We start from the raw sequence: 18134 nt of genomic DNA, 5'->3' as shown, positions 1-18134 counted from the left end.
ACTTTGGCAAAGGGAATAGGGAAAGTGAGTGGCCCTGAAGCTTCTAGCTAGTTCTCCACGGTGTTTTACTGCCGCAATAGAAGCTGAGATGAGCAGAGATGCAACTCTGCCATTTTTCGCCTGTTATCTAAAGGAATTTTCACTGAATAACAGCTTTGCACTGGATTTTGATGCTCATATATTAAAACCCTGGCAAGAGAAAGGGGCCTTCTAGTGAGAGTTGGTAATGATTTTCACAAATTTAGAGCATCACAGTAGTTTGTCTGGGACTGAGACTGGCCTAACTCACTTGGGTGTCTAGCCATCAGGTAGGAGTTTTCATTATTTCAGATTCTGAAATATATTGTCTGCAATATGCTGTCATATAATTCATCATACAGCAACACAAACATCTTTACAAAAATATTTTCAAGTCTATAGTTTTAGTCTAGTGAAAACTACCCCACAGGGAAGAAAAAGATTACTGCCAGATCAAGATCTAACAATTACCATGAATCCCTGGCTTCACTCAACCCTCATAGTTCAGTACAACTTGTTGATCAGATCAGTGGCTGGTATTGGATGCCGGAGAAAAAACTTGTAGAAAAATCTCATGGCAGTGAGACTATTTGCCACAAAATGTCTAAAAGAAAACACTTCTCCCTATTCCTAACCTTCAATTTGTGTTGGCAGGAGTTGGTGTAGGCTGTGTGACCCAGTCTTTTCCATGGTGACTCAGCTTTACACTGTCTACAGTTCTTTGTAAAGCAGACATAAGGTGAAGTCTGTTTTCTTTTCTCTAGAAATAGGGACTGCAGATGGCTTGTGGAAGAAACTAAACTATATTTCTGGTCCTCCTGGGGCTTGTTTAACTCAGTCTTCCACATAAATAGTCAGATTGTGTTTACTTGCCAGTGAAGAAAATTCTACTTTCAAGTTCCTTTATTTTCAGAAGACAAAAAAATCAGCAATGGATGACATAACGTTAAAGCAGTTTAAATAAATGAGTAAAAACAAAATCTAAACTGCACAGGGAATATAATGATATCATCACTTCTACTGTCAAAGCTTAAAGTGAAGGTACTGAACCAATTTTGTAAAATTTCTGAGACTTTGCTATAACAAATCTTAGTCTGCCATATGCAGATTCTGAGCTTGTAATGAGCATTCAGACCCCTAGTTTCAGACTCTCTGACCAACCTGTTTAGTCTTTCTGTGGCTGGAAGGTTTTAAAACTAATTTGCTTTGGCATTTATATGAGTTGTTTTCAAAAATCATTTGTAGAGGCTTTGCATATCTTCCTAGAGGTAAACCAAGCTTTCTAATGAAGAGTAAAAAATTCATCTATTCAGTATCTACATATAGCCTACAAGACACAGGAAACAGCCTGTAGTTCACAGGGCAGGCCAATATGAATTATGTATTTTCTCAAACAATAGGCCAGGTTTATATATATTTTCATCTAATGTTCAGATTACAAATTAATCTGACACAGGACTGTCATGTTAAATTATCTTCTACAGGGTCATTCAAGGGGATGTACAAACAAGCATAGCAAAGTGGATGGGAATCTTTCAAAAAGCTACATCTGTTATTTAAGGATTATGTACTTTTTATCATTGAAACATTGAAGTTTACTTCAATGGTGTCTTTATTCTGGATTAAAAAGTGTGTTTTCTCCTATTTCTACTATACATTTTCATTCTTTTTAGTGGACATTGCAAAAAGTTTCCCAAAAGATATAAAGACTTAATGCAACTAGAATCTAATAGAATCCCACATAATTATGCTATTGAGATCTGGAAGCAATAACACAGATTAATCAAAAGAAATTCTTTTTCAAAAGAACCCTTTCCCCCAGTGTAAAAACAAACAAACAAACAAACAAACAAACAAACAAACAAAAACCAACTTGGTGTATTACCTGAGCAAAAGTTCTGTCTGGTTTTACCAGGACAATCAAGAAGTGTATGCTCCTGAGCTGCTGGTATGGTAGGATATGTGTAGGGTTTACGGCCACATGCCAAGGAGCACTTATTGGTTTAACAGCAATCTCAAGAACACTTGTAGCAACATCTGTCTTTACTGGAACAGGCTCAATTTGCCAAGTAATTTTTATCCTTGCTAGAAAATATCCGCTGACAACATCTCTGTGTCCTGGGTTGCTGAATCTTGAATGATGAGCTAACAAAACACAACTGGGTGCCAGTTTTTATTTCACACTGCAGTCCTGGTAGGTCAGCAGTGTCAGTCTGGGCACAAGCCTTGAGAACTGCTTTGACAAGCTCTGTGGGGCTTTAGCTCTCTGTTAATGTTATTTACATAACTTCTTTCTGTTACAAAACTAAATGGAAGTGCTCACATGCCAGAAAGAAAATGTTGCTATCGTTGTTGAGAGAAACTTCACACCTCAGTTTGTTTCTGATAAAAAATGCCAGATGAATTGGTGTTACTTCATTTGGCCTTTGGGGACACAAAGTCCTCCAAGAAATAAGATAGGACCTTCAGCAAACATCTTTTCTGGCTGAAAAATAAAGAAATGTTATGTTATAAATCAAAAAGAGGAGAGTAAAAGAGAATGGTCTTTTCAGTTTGAGAAGACTGAAAGGAGAGCAAGGCACCAGTAAAAACTCTATCCAGGAAAAGATAGCAAAGCTTAATGAAAAAATACCATGTTTAAACAGCCCTGTCTGGAAACCTGCAAAAAGTAAATATAAAGCTGTAGAAGAAACCTTTACAGTGATCACTGGAGTCATTATCTGAGAAAATCTTTAGAAATGCTTTAGAAAGTGATTGGATCAAAATACATGGCAAAGTATGAAACTCTCTTAGAGATGCTTTTATCTCGAGATTTCCGCTTGAATTCTCCAGATAAATGTCACCTTTTACTAGAGGTGATGGCTGTAAAGCTAGAAAATATTTCTGCAGAGGAAAAGAGCACAAAACAGAGGCACTGGGGCATGAGCTGTCAGCCATGCCAGTGAGACTAGAGCTGTTGGATCTGCTTTCAAATGTGCTTTTTGTGCCCTTTCCTCTTTTGACGTGTAAAGCGAATTTCAGTGTATATTTTTGTAAATCGTTGGTACAGTGTGATCTCTTTGACTGCTGGGAATGTGTAGTTTCTGCAGAGTTTCCAAGAAGTTTTTAGATTTTACACACTTCCTCTCCACCAGTTCTGAAGACACGTGCTTACAGTTCCTCGGGGTGAGACTGTATACACATATGTTTTAAGTTATGTTTAAAAATTAGTCCACAGCTTGATACCTACAAGAATCTGAACCTTGGAATTTTTCTTGCCTCTGTGTAACTTTCTTGTACATATGATTGACTCTTTTCAGGAAAAATCATCCCCATTTCCTATGGATGCCAGGTTTATAAAGTGAGGGAAGTCAGAGAACACCTTCTTTCTAGTGGGAAACAGTGAGTCATGGTGATGACAAAGAGAAATATGATTAATGTTGTCACATTTTCAGGTATTTCAATTCTTCAGATATCATGGGTAATGATTCATAGTTTTTTTACAGTTTTCAAAGTGCCTCTGATGTTTTTTTCTACCAGATTCTTCGCCTTTGTGATGGCTGTCAGCATTAGGAGTCTTATTCTACACATTAGTGAGGCCTTAAAAGCATACACTTAAGGGTTTTATGGAAAGTATAGACCTTTTGCCTTTGCAAACAACCCTAAAACTCCCCAGACAAAACTGTTCAGATTTTATTTAGCCAAGAAATCTGAAGTTTGGATCAGAAAGTTTAATCTGATGAAACAAGGGAAAAAAATGGAGTGAGAGATGGAAAGGGAACACAGAAACTGTATGAGAGTTAGAATGGGAAGTCAAAACAGCTTTTAAAAGCAAGGCAAAATTTTGGTGGATATGGATATTATTTAGTTTTAAACTGTCCACTGAGAATTACTTCAAACAACTCATTGATCTTATAGGAGGCAGGCAAGTTCTACACAGCACCTGGCTTTGTGTTCTCATTTCCTCTACACTTCAGAGTTTTTATAGAAAGATCCTTTTACACTATAAACTCCCAGTAAATTAAATTTAAAATGAACAAAACATAAAATGATTGCAACATTCAGTCTTCTTTACTTCCACCACCTACAGTTTCTTCTGTGTCCAAGATTTAATGGCAGAGCTATTTCTTGTGTAGCGAATGCAGCAACAGCAATCACAGCAATAGCAATGTCATTGCTAACTTTATTTTTTGTTATTTTATGGATGAGGCTGTCTCTTCGACAGTATTCACTGTTGGACAAGCAATTAATCTTTTCCAATATGCAGCAGCACTAGATCCTCACCCTTCCAGCCATGTACCTTCTGGTTCTCCTTTCTCTTTTCACACAGTGCGTGTTTGCTTTTTACTGGAGTAGCGATTTTTATCCTTAGACCTCTGATCCTTCATACCCTTCCCATGTTTGACTGCTCATCTCCACCCTGCAGTTCTACTCTTCACACTTGGAGAAGAGGAGTGCCAGGAGTGACCTTATCACTCTCTACAACTCCCTGAAGGGAGGTTGTGGTGAGATGGGAGTCACAGAATCACAGAATCACCAAGGTTGGAAATGACCTCCAAGAGGTCATTAATAGTGTCACCACTATTTCCCACTAAACCATGCCCCTCAGTACAGCATCTAAATGTTTCCTGACCACCTCCAGGGGTGGTGACCCATATAAGTAGCAATAGGACTGGAGGGAATGGCCTGAAGTTGCACCAGGGGAAATTTAGGTTGGAAATAAGGAAAATTTTTTTCTCTGAGAGAGTGGTCAGGCACTGGAACAGGCTGCCCAAGGAGGTAATGGAGTCATTGTCTCTGGAGTTGTTCAGGAAACATTTAGATGTTGTACCAAGGAGCATGGTTTAGTGGGAAATGCTGGTGATATATGAATGGTTGAACTGGATGATCTTGGAGGTCTTTTCCAACCTTGGTGATTTTACAATTTTATGATTCTGTAGGCCTCATGAAAGGTTCGCTTGGTTAAGGTGAGGACTTAGCTGTGCATGAGTGGAGCTCACTCCCTGTTGGAGAGAAGCTCCTGCACATTTATTGCTAAATTTCTTTCAGGACCTGATGAGCAGGCAAAAACTGATATTTTTAGAAGGTGTTGATTTGCTGAATTCAAATGCTACCCCACAAGTAACAGCACAGCCCATAGCTGATTCTCAGTCAGATTATGTGTATCACATGCTATTGATGTTCACCAAATATTATTACACTGGGTCCAATAGCTTTTGAGTTTTGAATAGCAGATCTTAAAAGAAGACTGTATACTACTCTAATTTAAGAATGATGAGAGTCTGGGAGGTGGTAGATTTTCTATTTTCTTATTTCCTATTAGAATTTATCTCATCCAACTTCTTCTGTTCTCTTGCACTTTCTCACTAAGTTAAGGAATATATACCCCCCTCTGTTTTAACTGTCTGAACACATTATACTCTGTAATCAAATCACTCTTCAATCTGCACCTCTAATAAGCTAACCAGATTTGAGCATTAAGCCTTTAACAGCAAGATGTTTTCTCCAGAAAATGAGTAACTTCCCTGGTTATCTGCAGAACTTTCTTGAGGTTTCTAAACCCTACTATAAATTCAGCCACCAAAAATCCATGGTATATTCCAGTATTAGCCTCACCTATGTTTCACACAGGGATAAAATGACTTGTGGTTTGTGGATTACAGGGTTCAAACAGTTCTTTTTCACTTATACATGCCACTCAGAGGTATTAATGAGGTTTTCTTCCCTAGAGTGAATTTTAGTGCCTTTCAGAAACTCTGCTTTCCAGGATATTATCCTGCATTCTGTTGGTATATCTCATGTGTTAAGAGATATTTAGCCATGTGTCTGTCTTCTTTATTATTTACTCGTTTCTAAAACAGCCTGAATTTTAGCAAAAGTACTTTTTCTCCTTTGTAGTTTCCATTGTTTAACCATTGTTTTGTTTTTTCCATTGTTTTGTTATTTGACTTCATTTGTCCATCCAGCTCTGAATTCCTAATTCATGTTTTTGTGCTGAAAAGTCAGCTGAGCATTATGCTGTGACTGTATCCTCTGTCCACATTATTGATGCTGATTGCTGATGATTTGTTATTATCCCTTAGTGTCTGGAAGGATCAGTGGTGGTGGCTTGTTGTACAATGGAAATATCCCTATTATTTTTGTGGGTGAAAAGAAAAAAAAAAAAGGGATAACAACAAAGCATAGCACAAAGTGCAACAGAGACTTGTGTAAAATTGAATACCAGAAAGCTCTGTCTAGTTGATACTCTAAATCTCACATAAAATATACACACTAAACACTGCAGCTTAGTATGAAAATTGTAAATCTACATTTATTGATTTGTCATATTCGGCCTTCTTCCAAACAATTAATCTCTTCTTGTTAATCCAAAAGATATAAGAATCCTGAAATTAGTGGTATATAAGACAAGATGGGAGAACCTGGGTGATAACTGTTTTTTATGTTTCCAAATGAGAAATACATCCCAAATCATTCTTGCTTAATACTGAGCACAGATGACATCTAGGGAAAAAGATTACAGAAACATTATGAGTTGTTCTATCTTTAAGGGCTAGAAATTTGTATTTTACTATGTTATCTGAAAATAAGATTTTTTTGAAGTGATACAGCTTTTGCTTACATTCCCCTTTGGGAGAATATTTTCTGAGATGTTAACAGCAATTTTTCATTGTTTTTTTTCTTTATATTTTTGGAATAAACAAAAACCTATGTCTCACTTAGGTACTTCTTGAGATGAAAAAAATGATTTCACAGAAATTAATGTATCATGCTTTGCTGAAATATAATAATATGCAAATTCTACCTCTTTGTTAATTGTCTAAATCATTTCAGCCAACTTAAATCACTTGAAAGCCTTGAAAAAAGTTTTTTTCTTACTGAAATCAATAGAAAGTTTGCTATTAATTGCAACTAGGATATAATGTGCTGGTTTTCCACCAAGGAAGTTATTACACTTTAAAGGTATACAAGGAGAATTTATGAAAATAAAATCACTAGTGGATAGGCTAATCTTTACATTTTTAGAGTTTCCTACCTCTTCAGTCAAAGCTAGGCATGTATTTTCTTCCATTCATTGTAAGTGGATTTATGTGGGCATCTCTTCAGTTTAAGCTACTTATTGAGATGTCAAAATAAATGTAATTCATGAAATTATTTGAGCTTTAGGAACCTCATTATGTTTAGAAGAAAGTCTTGGTAAATTGACCCTTTTTAAAAACATTTGTTGTTACAGAAAAACTCCTTGTATAAATATTTAAAGTTTGAATATACTTTATCACTTTTTGACACAAGTCACCAGGTGGTAGAACTATTTATACTGCAGTTAGTTCCAGTTTCATTTTATTTATTGGTGTGGTGATTAAGTTTCATATGAAAAATTCAAGAAATTGCAGACAATAATAGTAAATATCAATTATGTAACATCTCAGATGAGCCAATTCAACAGAACACCTTATAACTCACCAATTTTACCATGCTAAGCAGCAATTGCTTTTAAATATGATGATTCACATGAATAAATTACATTAATTTTCTCTCACAGAGATGTAACTTCAATAACAAAGAGATGAGGAGAAAATAAGACTTAGTCTATTCTGTAGAAGAGAATCATAAAATCATTGAATCACCAAGATTGGAAAACACTTCAAAGGTCATCCAGTCCAACAATCCACCTCTTACCAGCATTTCCATTAAACCATGTCCCCCAGTGAAACATCTAAATGTTTCTTGAACACCTCCAGGAACTTCCTGGGCAGCCCATTCCAGCACCTGACCTTTCTTTCAGAGGATAAATTTTTCTTAATGTCCAACCTGAATAACCCCTACTGAAACTTGAGGCCACTCCCTCTAGTCCTATTGCTGGTTTCACAGCATAGGAGGACAACCCTTCCTCCTCGATTATAGAAGGAGATCAGGTTGGCCAAGCAGGACTTGCCATTCATGAACCCATGCTGGCTGGGCCTAATCTGGTTGTCATACACATGCCGTATGATTTCCCTGAAGATGATCTGCTCCATAACTTTATCTGACACCAAGGGTATGCTGATGATCCTCTAGATCCTCCTTACAACCTTTCTTGTAGGTGGGAATCACACTGGCAAGTCTCCAATCCTCTAGGACCTCTCAGTTGACCAGGAATGTTGATACACAGTAGAAAGTAGCTTGGCAATCACCTCTGCCAGTCCCCTCAGCCACCTCTGGTGGATCCCATGGACTTGTGATAGTTCAGGTGGAGTAGTAAGTATCTAACTGTTTCCACCAGAATCATGGAGGGTTTTTTCTGCTCCCCATTCCAGACTTGCAGGTCAGGAGGCAGAATACCCTGAGAACGACTGGTCTGACTTTTAAAGACAAATATACAGAAGGCATTGAGAACTTCAGACTTTTTGTTATCCTCTGCAGTCATGTTCCCTGCCACATCCAGTAAAGGATAGAGATTCTCCTTAGCCCACCTATTGTTAATATATTTGTAAAAAAGTTTTTTGTTCTCTTTCACTACAACAGCCAAGTTGAGTTCAAGCTGGGCTTTTGCCTTTCTAATTTTCTCCCTGCATATCCTAACAACTTCTTTGTACTCTCCTCAGGTTGCCCATTCATTCTGACACAGGAAGTAGATTCTCTTTTTCTCCTGGAGCCTCAGGAAAAGCTCCCTGTTCATCCATCTTGATCCTCTTCCCTGACAACTCATCTTGCAGCACAGGGGAGTAGCCTACTCCCTGTGTCTTTAATACTTCCTTCTTGAGAAGTGACCTGCCTTCCTGGACCCCTTTACCCCTCAGGGTCCTGCACAAGTGACTTCTGTCAATGATGATAAATGTTGAAGTATTTTTTTTTATTTTCATTTTGTCACAGTGCCTTCTTAAAACTACTATATTCATCAAATACTTTTACTATCTGAAAAATAACATTAATAGACATTCATTTGATATGGTTGGTCAGTAGTAACAAAAACCTTTCCAGGTTGGTTGTAGTATCTCATTTTTCTCATGTTGATATATCATATATATGCATGAGTTATATTTGAACTTATGGGCCATGAAGGTCAGTTATTTTACATAGAATGAATGTTATGAGAGTAATTGAAAATCATTCTCCAGGTAAGTTCCCTTCTTTGAATTTCTTGAATTGTTCCTGAAATTGTTGTGTTGTTTTTTTGTTTATTTGTTTGGTTTGGTTTTTAATCAAAATATTTGTAGGCGTATACATCAGATATTTTGTTTTTTATTTTTTAGATATTTTGTATTGTTAAATTCAAGTCTTTTAGCTTTTAAAACCTATGCTTCCTTTTAGTTGCCTTTGTGTGAAGGCCAGTATGATGAGGAACTTCCTGTATTATAAGAATTCAGCATCTGTCTAAGGCTGAAATATGATCACATTTAGCCAAGGCTTTTTGTATGCTTTTGTAAAAGATTTTTCCCAGCCATTACTCTGTTGTCTTGTCAATGACTATTTGCACTTGAACTTTCTTAGGCTGCACAGGGAATTTTATCTCATCCTGTTCTCTCTGCATTTCTTCTCTAAATATTTATAGTAAAAATGAGCTAAATAAACAAAAATGCTTCCTAATCTCTAGGATATTTAAAAGCTTCTAGTGATTTTGCATGCCTCTTCCCGCTGGACTGAAATGCAGAAAGACGATGGTGAGATTTTCAGTCTCCACCAAAGTTGTTGCAACACTTACTTAAGCTTTAGAGGTTGCTCTCTGCTCAACAACAAAGGCCATTGATAAATCATGTCATTTGACTAGTCATTATCACTATGCATCAAGTCCTCCTTTGAAAAAATAATTTGATAATTCATCAGAGAACTAAATGTGAGAAATTACTCTTACATAAGATGACAGATAGGCTGAAGTTGCTAACTGACTGTGCCATGAGTAGTCCTGTATTTCCTTAATAAAGCTGCTAGTTGGTGGTACTTGTATTAAAAACAAAAACAAAACAAAAAATAAACAAAAAAAAAGTTTTAGAAAATATTGGTTTTTTGTTTAAAGATTTTTGTTGCTTTCTTATCTATTTTGAAAGGATTTTATTCTATTTTCCTGTCCCTTTCAAACATTGAAAATAAGAAAAGATAAGAACAAATAAGATATGTACGTCTAAATTCTAGAAAAAGTTTCAATTTTGCTCTGTAAGCAAGTGGTTTGCCATCTACATCACATGTGGGCTACTACCACAGTCTGTGTGACCCTTGTATAAATTCAGTCTGTGAAAGAGAAGAAACAAAGTATTCAAACTGAAGCTGAAGCTTATTCTTGAAGTAGAGGGTGCTGTTCCAGAAAGGCTGAAGCCATAGTGCTTCCATCTCTCTGTGTGCAGATATAAATTCCTGCATGGTTCTACTCAGCCCAGAGCCTCCATGGTCCCCACAGACTTGAGTCTGTCACAATGCAGAGGCACCTGTGAATAGCTGTCTGACATCTTTTGTTATCCAAAAAGCTGTCCCACTGTGGCCTTTGCAGGAACTTCCCAGCAGGACTGGCGTGTAAGCATGACATCCTCAGAAGACCCATCTAACATTAATTTCTGCAGAACACCCCATACCTATCTTATCACGTGAAAGGAACTTTCTTCTTAAAAACAACATTTTCGTATCTAACAGGAAAATAAATGTTTTGCACTGCACATGTAATTTGTTTCTGGGAGTAGATGAGAACATGATTCACACCTGCCAGATATTAGTTAAAACACTTCTAGAATGTGTTTGAACACAATGTGAAGAAGACAGTAAAGCAATTCTTGCAGAATAAAAGGCAACTTCTATTTCTGTAGATAACATAACCTAGAATGCTCTTTTATCAAGGTATAAGTCATGGACAGCTGCAGTGATTCTGACACACAAATTTTGAGCAGCTCCTGAAGTAATACAACAGATACAGAGCACGGGTTGCCATAAAAAGTACAGTTACTCTGCTCATCACCGGACATGAAGCACTCTTCTTGATTTCATGCCATTGTGATGGGGGTAACACTCCTACTGGCTATAATATACAAAATACCACAATGTTTTCCTGTCACTGCAGATCTCTTCATGGCGTTACTCAATGACATTGCAATTCTCCATCCACTTACTATTATCTCATCTCCTAGCTTGTACTACTATCACTCTGGAAGAACTCTAAATAAACAAACACTTTACTGAAGTCTCTCTTCGCCTTTCTTTCTTCTCTGAGTAGGGAATATCTCATTGCTCCAACTTTGTATGTTTTTGGACAGCAATGTATCGTGGAGCTGGTAGACACCTTCACCTGCCTTTGTTCCAAGTACCACTGTTTTAGTGATCATGCAGTGAGACTTGTGACACTTACCAAAACTGCGTCCCCCTTAAGAAGTGCAATATTCAAATTTGTCTTTTCTGTAAATTGCTTCAGCTGATTAATGTTTTCAGACAGTGGAAATTCAAGCCTTTCATACATAGCTCTAGTCTTCACTACACCTGAATTCTTCCTGCTGAGAAGAATAGTGTTACAAGTTCATGCATATTTTAGTTGCATAGCTGTTTTTGCTGAGTATTCACCTAGCATCAAATTGGTATTGTATATTGAATTATTGGATTGCAGAGATTTTTCATATCAAAATCGTTCTATTTTAGTGGGGAAAAAAAATGCCTCTAAGAGAAAGCCCATTTTCTAATCATGAGCTACTTCTGAACTGGTGACCTGAACTATCCCAAGTCTCTTGATGTTTTTATCTTTTAATTTAATTTTATTTTATTTTTAATTCTTTTACTCAAGATGTAACAAAGACATTAGCCTTGGTTGCACTACAACCAAGTCAATACCAGATGATAATGTCATTTAACATTGAAAACTATATATTCAAATGCAGGCCAAAGCATTCAGCTTTGTCTTCTTCTGTGTGCATGAGAATGTAATGCTCTACTGAGAACAAGGGTTGTTGTCTCCAGATGACAGATATAAGACTGGATACAAAAACCTTCCTTGCCTTCATCTGTAAGTGAGATAATTTCTTAATATAAATTAATTTCTCTTAGTTTTACAAAAAGAAAACAGTGCAAGGTGAAAAGAACTCTTCAAAAATGTGAAAAAAACTCTTCAATTCCTAACAGTAATGTTTAAAGTAAGAAATCTCAGAGAACTAGCCCATCAAGAAAAGCTGAAAAAATGAGTTTTCTTCAACAACTGGGAATCCAGTTAAAAAGTAGTTTTAATCAGTATTAAAATATGGGGAAAATACCATTGGATTTTCACATCTTTTTAGACACTAGGAACTAGTAGTAAACTGGAATGAATTTGTGCACACATAGACAACATTTTCCTATCATTTTTAAGCATTTATTTATTGTAGTAGAGGTTACTCATTTATTAATTCCTCTTTCTATAAAGATCTATTATTTTTAAGGGGTGTTGCACTGTTACTCACATTTCACTTAAATGTAGAGGTGGTAAGGCTAGTAGCTAAGGGGGAGCATGGCTAGCAGAAAGAAGTGTTGATGCAGATGGAAGTTGGAGCATGATGGAAATGGGAGAAGCAAGCAGACAAACAAAGCCAGACAAAACAAAACCTGCTATAAAATCTAAGATCATTTTTATGTCACACAACGAGGTTTTAAAAGCACGGGATAAAATAAACTTCCCAACTGAGGTTATTTTTCTAAAGAAAAGCTGAAGAATTGCTAAAGTTTTTCTATTTTTCCTCCCAAAACAACAACAGAGTAGTATAAAACATCTATATTTCTATCCAAAGATTGCCCATAGAGCAGTATTAAAACTCCGTGACCACTAATGGCAGACTTTGATCTTCTTTGCTCAGCTTTGTACCCCTAAAAATTTGTGTTTGGTTAACCTTTCCAGTACTTCACTCATAGTTCTACAGTCTTCTTGTCTCCAGTCTTTCAATATTTATCCTTCGTGTAGGTATTTGTCCTCAGCCAATTTCCATTATTTTTTCATCTCACTAAATACAGAGGTAATATCCTTTTTTGATACTACTGAATACTCTTTGTTCATCATCTCACAGGTGCTCATGTTAAGTTTACTGTTAAACCTCCTTGATACCAGAGGTTAATGCTTCAGCTATGTCTCCTATAATGAATGCCTTCAATTAAGGATTCCTTTAGAAAAAGACTGTTCTACTGAAGTGTAGCATGATCTTCATTTTTATCTTTTTACTCTTTCAAATTCTCTTCCTACTGTATTTTCTGCTTAATATTTACAGTATGGACCAATATTTTTATTTTATCACATGGTTGCAACAGTGTAAAGCTAACATTTAAGGGAAAAAGTGGCAGTGTGTAATTCTTCACTTAGGAATCTCCTTTCTTTTAGCAGATATATTGGTCAAGTTTGACCTTACCCAAAGGTCAAAACACATGGTCTTCAGGAACAGTGAGTTGGATGAAACTGCCTCGTCTGTGGCTGAAGAACTGATCTGCTGTACCATCTCTGTCACTTACAAAGAAGTTCTGGAGTGGCAACACAACAGGCATGTTTTGTTCCCCGGTTTCAGAACTTCATACTGTTCTTAAACAGAAGGTATCATTCAGCAAGTATGTGCATATGGTAACTTATTTTAAAGCAATAATAATAAAAGAAAAAAAAGAAACAAATGTAATATGGCTCTGTTAAATAATCTTTCATCACCTTCTGCAGATTTGTCTCATTTATTTAGGAAGTGGTTTATGGTCTGGGCACCTTTCTGAGCCCTGCACATTTTTTGCTTTAATGCTTTCTTCAGAAAACTTGAAGAGATTTATTTAATTTCACACCACTAACAGCTGTACATATGCAGCTATTACTGCAGAAATTCCTGAGGTCCAGGTCCTGTTTGCAATCCCCTTAACTGAAATTCCCAGGAAACAGTGATTTCTTAAAGGTGCAGAGAAAACTTGCTCTGAATTCTTCAGTACTGACCTCCTAGGAAGTTTGTTGTTGGAGGTTATTATCTTTCTACTCTAACTTCAGAATCTAGATCAGTCCTTTTAAGGTGTGGAAATAAATTATATTCTAGATGTGAGTGTTTTTTTAGTGTGGCTTAAGCATCTGCTAGTTATTTAACTCTCTTTTTTCATTAACAAAAAAGTTTCTGGTGTCTTAATTTGTTTCTGTTAATATCAAAGAGAATTTTTTTTTCCACATCATGAAATGGCTGAGGCTGGAAGGGACCACTGGGTCCATCTAGTCCAATCTCTGCTCAAGCAGGGAAATCCAGAGCAGAGTACCCAGGACCACATCTAGACAACTTTTAGAGATATCCAAGGAGGAGACTCCACCTCCTTGCCTTTCCAGGCAACCTGTGCCAGTGCTTCATCACCCTCACAGCACAGAAGTTCTTGGTGTTCAGAGGGAATCACCTGTGTTTCTGTTTCTGCTCAATACCTCTTGTTCTGTCTCTGGGGACCTCTCAAAGGATCCTAGCTCCATCCTCTTTGCACTCTCCCCTTAGGCATTTACAGGTATTGATGAGATCCCTCCTGAGTCTTTCATCATCTTGGTGGCCCACTGCTGGACTCTCCAGTATGCCTATTCTGCTTTTGAACTGGAGGGCAGGAGGTGTTGGAGCAGGAAGGCAGAAGTGAATATATTTCTCTAGGTGCAGCCTCATTATTTCATCTGCTCAGTCTACTGAAATAATTTTTGGGACCCAAATGTCCATATCTTTCACTACCTACATTACTTTGTCCTAAACAGCAGCTTTCTGAAAGAAATATCTTCTAGCTCATCAAACATTTACAGCTTAGGCTGCAATTTTATCCAGGCCCTAAGTCTACTGAATTGGAGGCTGTCTCACCTAACCTTGGGTGTACATTTCTAATCCTCCTTTTTTACCACCTCCACTACTCATCTTGATGTTCAGTGAACTGGTTCAGTAAACTGTTTTCCCTGTAAAACATCCAAAAACAAATAAAAAGTGATTGTGTTTTTACTGGAATAGTTTTCTGATTAATTTATGTAACACATATTAGCACAGGCCTGCTGATAGGAGCCTACAGCTGCAGATAATTGTCAGAAGAAGAATATGATATATCTGTGACAGTTCCAGCCTGTCCTTTGGATGTCTTCAATGGGTTCTAAGACCTAGCACGATCCTTGTCTCTACTTGGCACACTTCTCTTGTCTTCCTCTCACTCTCTAACCACCTTTTTAAAATAAATATATTTGCCATTTTCATGAAATTCCACTACTTCAGCTGTTATTGTTCTATTGTATTTCAGGAAGAGGACAAGAAGACAGATCAGAGTTGTGTGCAGGGCAGACGAACTGCAGCTTTTTACTGACCTTTCTTTAGTAGATTTCAAGCAAGCTGGCAAAATATCAAGTCAGCAGAAAAGTTTGGTACCTTTATGTGTACATAGCCTAAAGCCTGTACATATATCCCTCTTGTCAGCTACAATTTAGGAATTAGAGTTCTCTTGAGTTATCTTGCTATATCACTGGGGAGAAAGCCAGAGGCTGAGGAGCAGATTCAAAAAGGGCTGAGGGCAAATCCAGCATTGCAAGGAGGTAGCTTCTTACACAGACTGAATGTACTTGCTCTTGTTCTGTGGGTACACACTTGGCCTTCCAGTCAATTGGTGATATTTGATTCCATTGTCCAGCATAAGTCAAGTATGTAAAGGTCTGAAGTTCTCAGAGAGCACCAAACTCCACCTGTGTTTCACAGAAGGAACAGAACAGCTGTGAAGTGAGAGCTGTTCAGTGGTATGCTTTCTCCTATGGAGCACACAGGCTGCTAAACACCAGAGGAACTTTAGAGGAGAAAGCTCTCGTAAAGAGCACATTGACATCACCATCTTTCCCATCCAAATCTTTAATCAGAACCCATATATTTTTTAGAAATCAATGTCAGTCTGTAAACGGATGCATTGAAAATCAAAAGCCATTGCCTCTAGAGCATGCTAAACTATTATTTATCAAGCTACCTTATACTGCTTGCATTTTTATTTCTTCTTTTATTTTTCTTTACTCAAGTAGATCATCTAAGCATTCTTCCTTTCAAAAAGTTCTCAGTGACAGTGTAGACCCAATGTTATTGCAGTAACTTATTCATCCCACTTGCATCAGTATTCATCAATGATACAGAGAATCTGAGGCTGTCAGTGATTCAAGGGCAAGCAGTCATTTTTCTAATCATTACACCTTCAAAAAAGTCATTTACTAGCCAACACTAGACATATAGCTGAAACCTACTTTGCTTTGCTCTACTTAACATCCAATCTGTTCTCTAGAAAGCTGAGTGCAACTTGAATTTCCGTTGCCTCATGCAGATTTGGCAGAGTGCCCTATGAATTGTTAAACTTATCAAACGCTGTCTCTGGAACTCCATATAAATGGCCTCCAAAGCCTTTGAAAGGCAGAATAGATTGGCTTGCACCTGATCAAATCATGTCATTCCTTTTTAGGATTTGTTCTGAGTAGAAAGCTCTCTTATATTTAGCTTTCACCAACACCTTTCACCTACTGTTCTAAATACTATCCACTATTCATTTCAGGCAGGTTGTTCTTTTAACACAACACTCTATGAACATGCAACAGGGCTTTTATTAGTTTGTGTTTCTATGAACAGACTGTTGTCAGTGAACTCTGTGAAGACTAACATGAGCTTGTTTCGCAAGGATGACATCTCGGTTTGAAATCACTAATTCCTGCAAAGCTCTACACAATTTAACAGTCAAACCACAACACAAATGAGGTTTCTCCACAGGTATCAGAAGTACTGGATGCTATGTGTAAAGATCTATTTTTCATTCTTCTCCTCACTAACACTCCTTCACCTATTCCTGGCAATGGGGTCACTTATCGCCCTCAAAACATGCCTTTACTTTAGGACATTGCTGCTTTGAAAGCACTAGGTGTGTGAGTCATCACTTCCTATTGATAGCACTATACACTTGTATGACTCTGCTGTCTCTTCTACTCCTGATAAAACTGCTCTGCAATACAGCCTTAATGCATGCTACAGAGAAGTTCATTTTGGACCTCAGGGACTTAAATCTTAACAGTCAGGGAATGGAAGAGCTCTAAAGGGCCACTGGACCGCTGTATAATTTAAGACCTAAAAGATTCATATGGCAAAATGGCCTAGGCTTAAAACCATTATTGCATCATTATTTCAGATTACTTACAAGGACAGATATGCAAACTGTCACAATCACCCTAAATAAACTGAGCCTAGTGATGTATAAAGAATATGTGATGGAAAAGGGGTAAAATAACCCTCAGGCGTCCCAGAAGACCCTATTGATTCAAGTTGCACATCAGATTTATGGAAAAGAGAACAAAACTCCTCTTAGGAGGAGAAGTTGCTGCTGCTCCTATCTACATTAACACTGAGTGAAATATATGCTCAGTAAAGGGTGTTTTGCTTTCTCCTAGTCCTTTTTTATTTCCTCCAGTAGAAATACTGATCTAATGAAAAAACAAACAAATAAAAAGAAAACATAGAATATCCAGAGTTGACAATGTCCCACAGCATCACGAGTCCAACTCCTGGCTTCTCATAGAACCACTCACAATTCAAACTCTAAGTGTGAGAGCATTGACTAGACACTCCTTGAACTCTATCAGCTCAGTGTTGTGACAGCTGCCCTGGGCATCCTGTGCCATGCCCACCGCCCTGTGGTGCAGACCCTGTCCCTAACCCCCAGCTGCCCCTCCCCTGGCACAGCTCCATGCCGTTTCCTCGGGCCCTGTCACTGTCACACAGAGCAGAGCTCAGTGCTGTCCCTCCTCTCCCTTTGAGAGCTGCAGCCGCCATCAGGCCTCCCCTCAGCTGCACTACTCTGGACCTCAGCCACTCCTCACGCACCTTGCCCACTCAACTTCACCATCCTTTCGCCACTAAATGTCTGAAATATTTTCAACCACTGAGGATTTTTAAACTATTATTATATCGAAGTGATTTTCTTTGAGGCTGTGGCTTGCTTCCTTTTTCTGATGCTTGTGCACCTGTAAATTTGGGAGAACAGAAACCATCAATGGTCAGCAAGCCAAGATCACCTCAGACTATGCCTTTTAAGGCATAAAGTGAAACTATTCCTTCTCTCTCCTCCTTTAGGACATGGATTCTGTGTCTGAAAAGGATGCTTAGCCTTGTTAACTGGTATAGGGCGGCCATCATGCAGTAAAATGTCTCTTTTTTCTTTGTAGTTCCATCTAAGGTTTTCTCTCGCTATAT

This window comes from Cyrtonyx montezumae, unplaced genomic scaffold, assembly GCF_038088225.1.
Source record: "Cyrtonyx montezumae isolate F1298 unplaced genomic scaffold, pur_monq_1.0 scaffold_8, whole genome shotgun sequence".
NCBI lineage: Eukaryota > Metazoa > Chordata > Aves > Galliformes > Odontophoridae > Cyrtonyx > Cyrtonyx montezumae.
Note: the sequence above shows the minus strand (reverse complement) of the source record.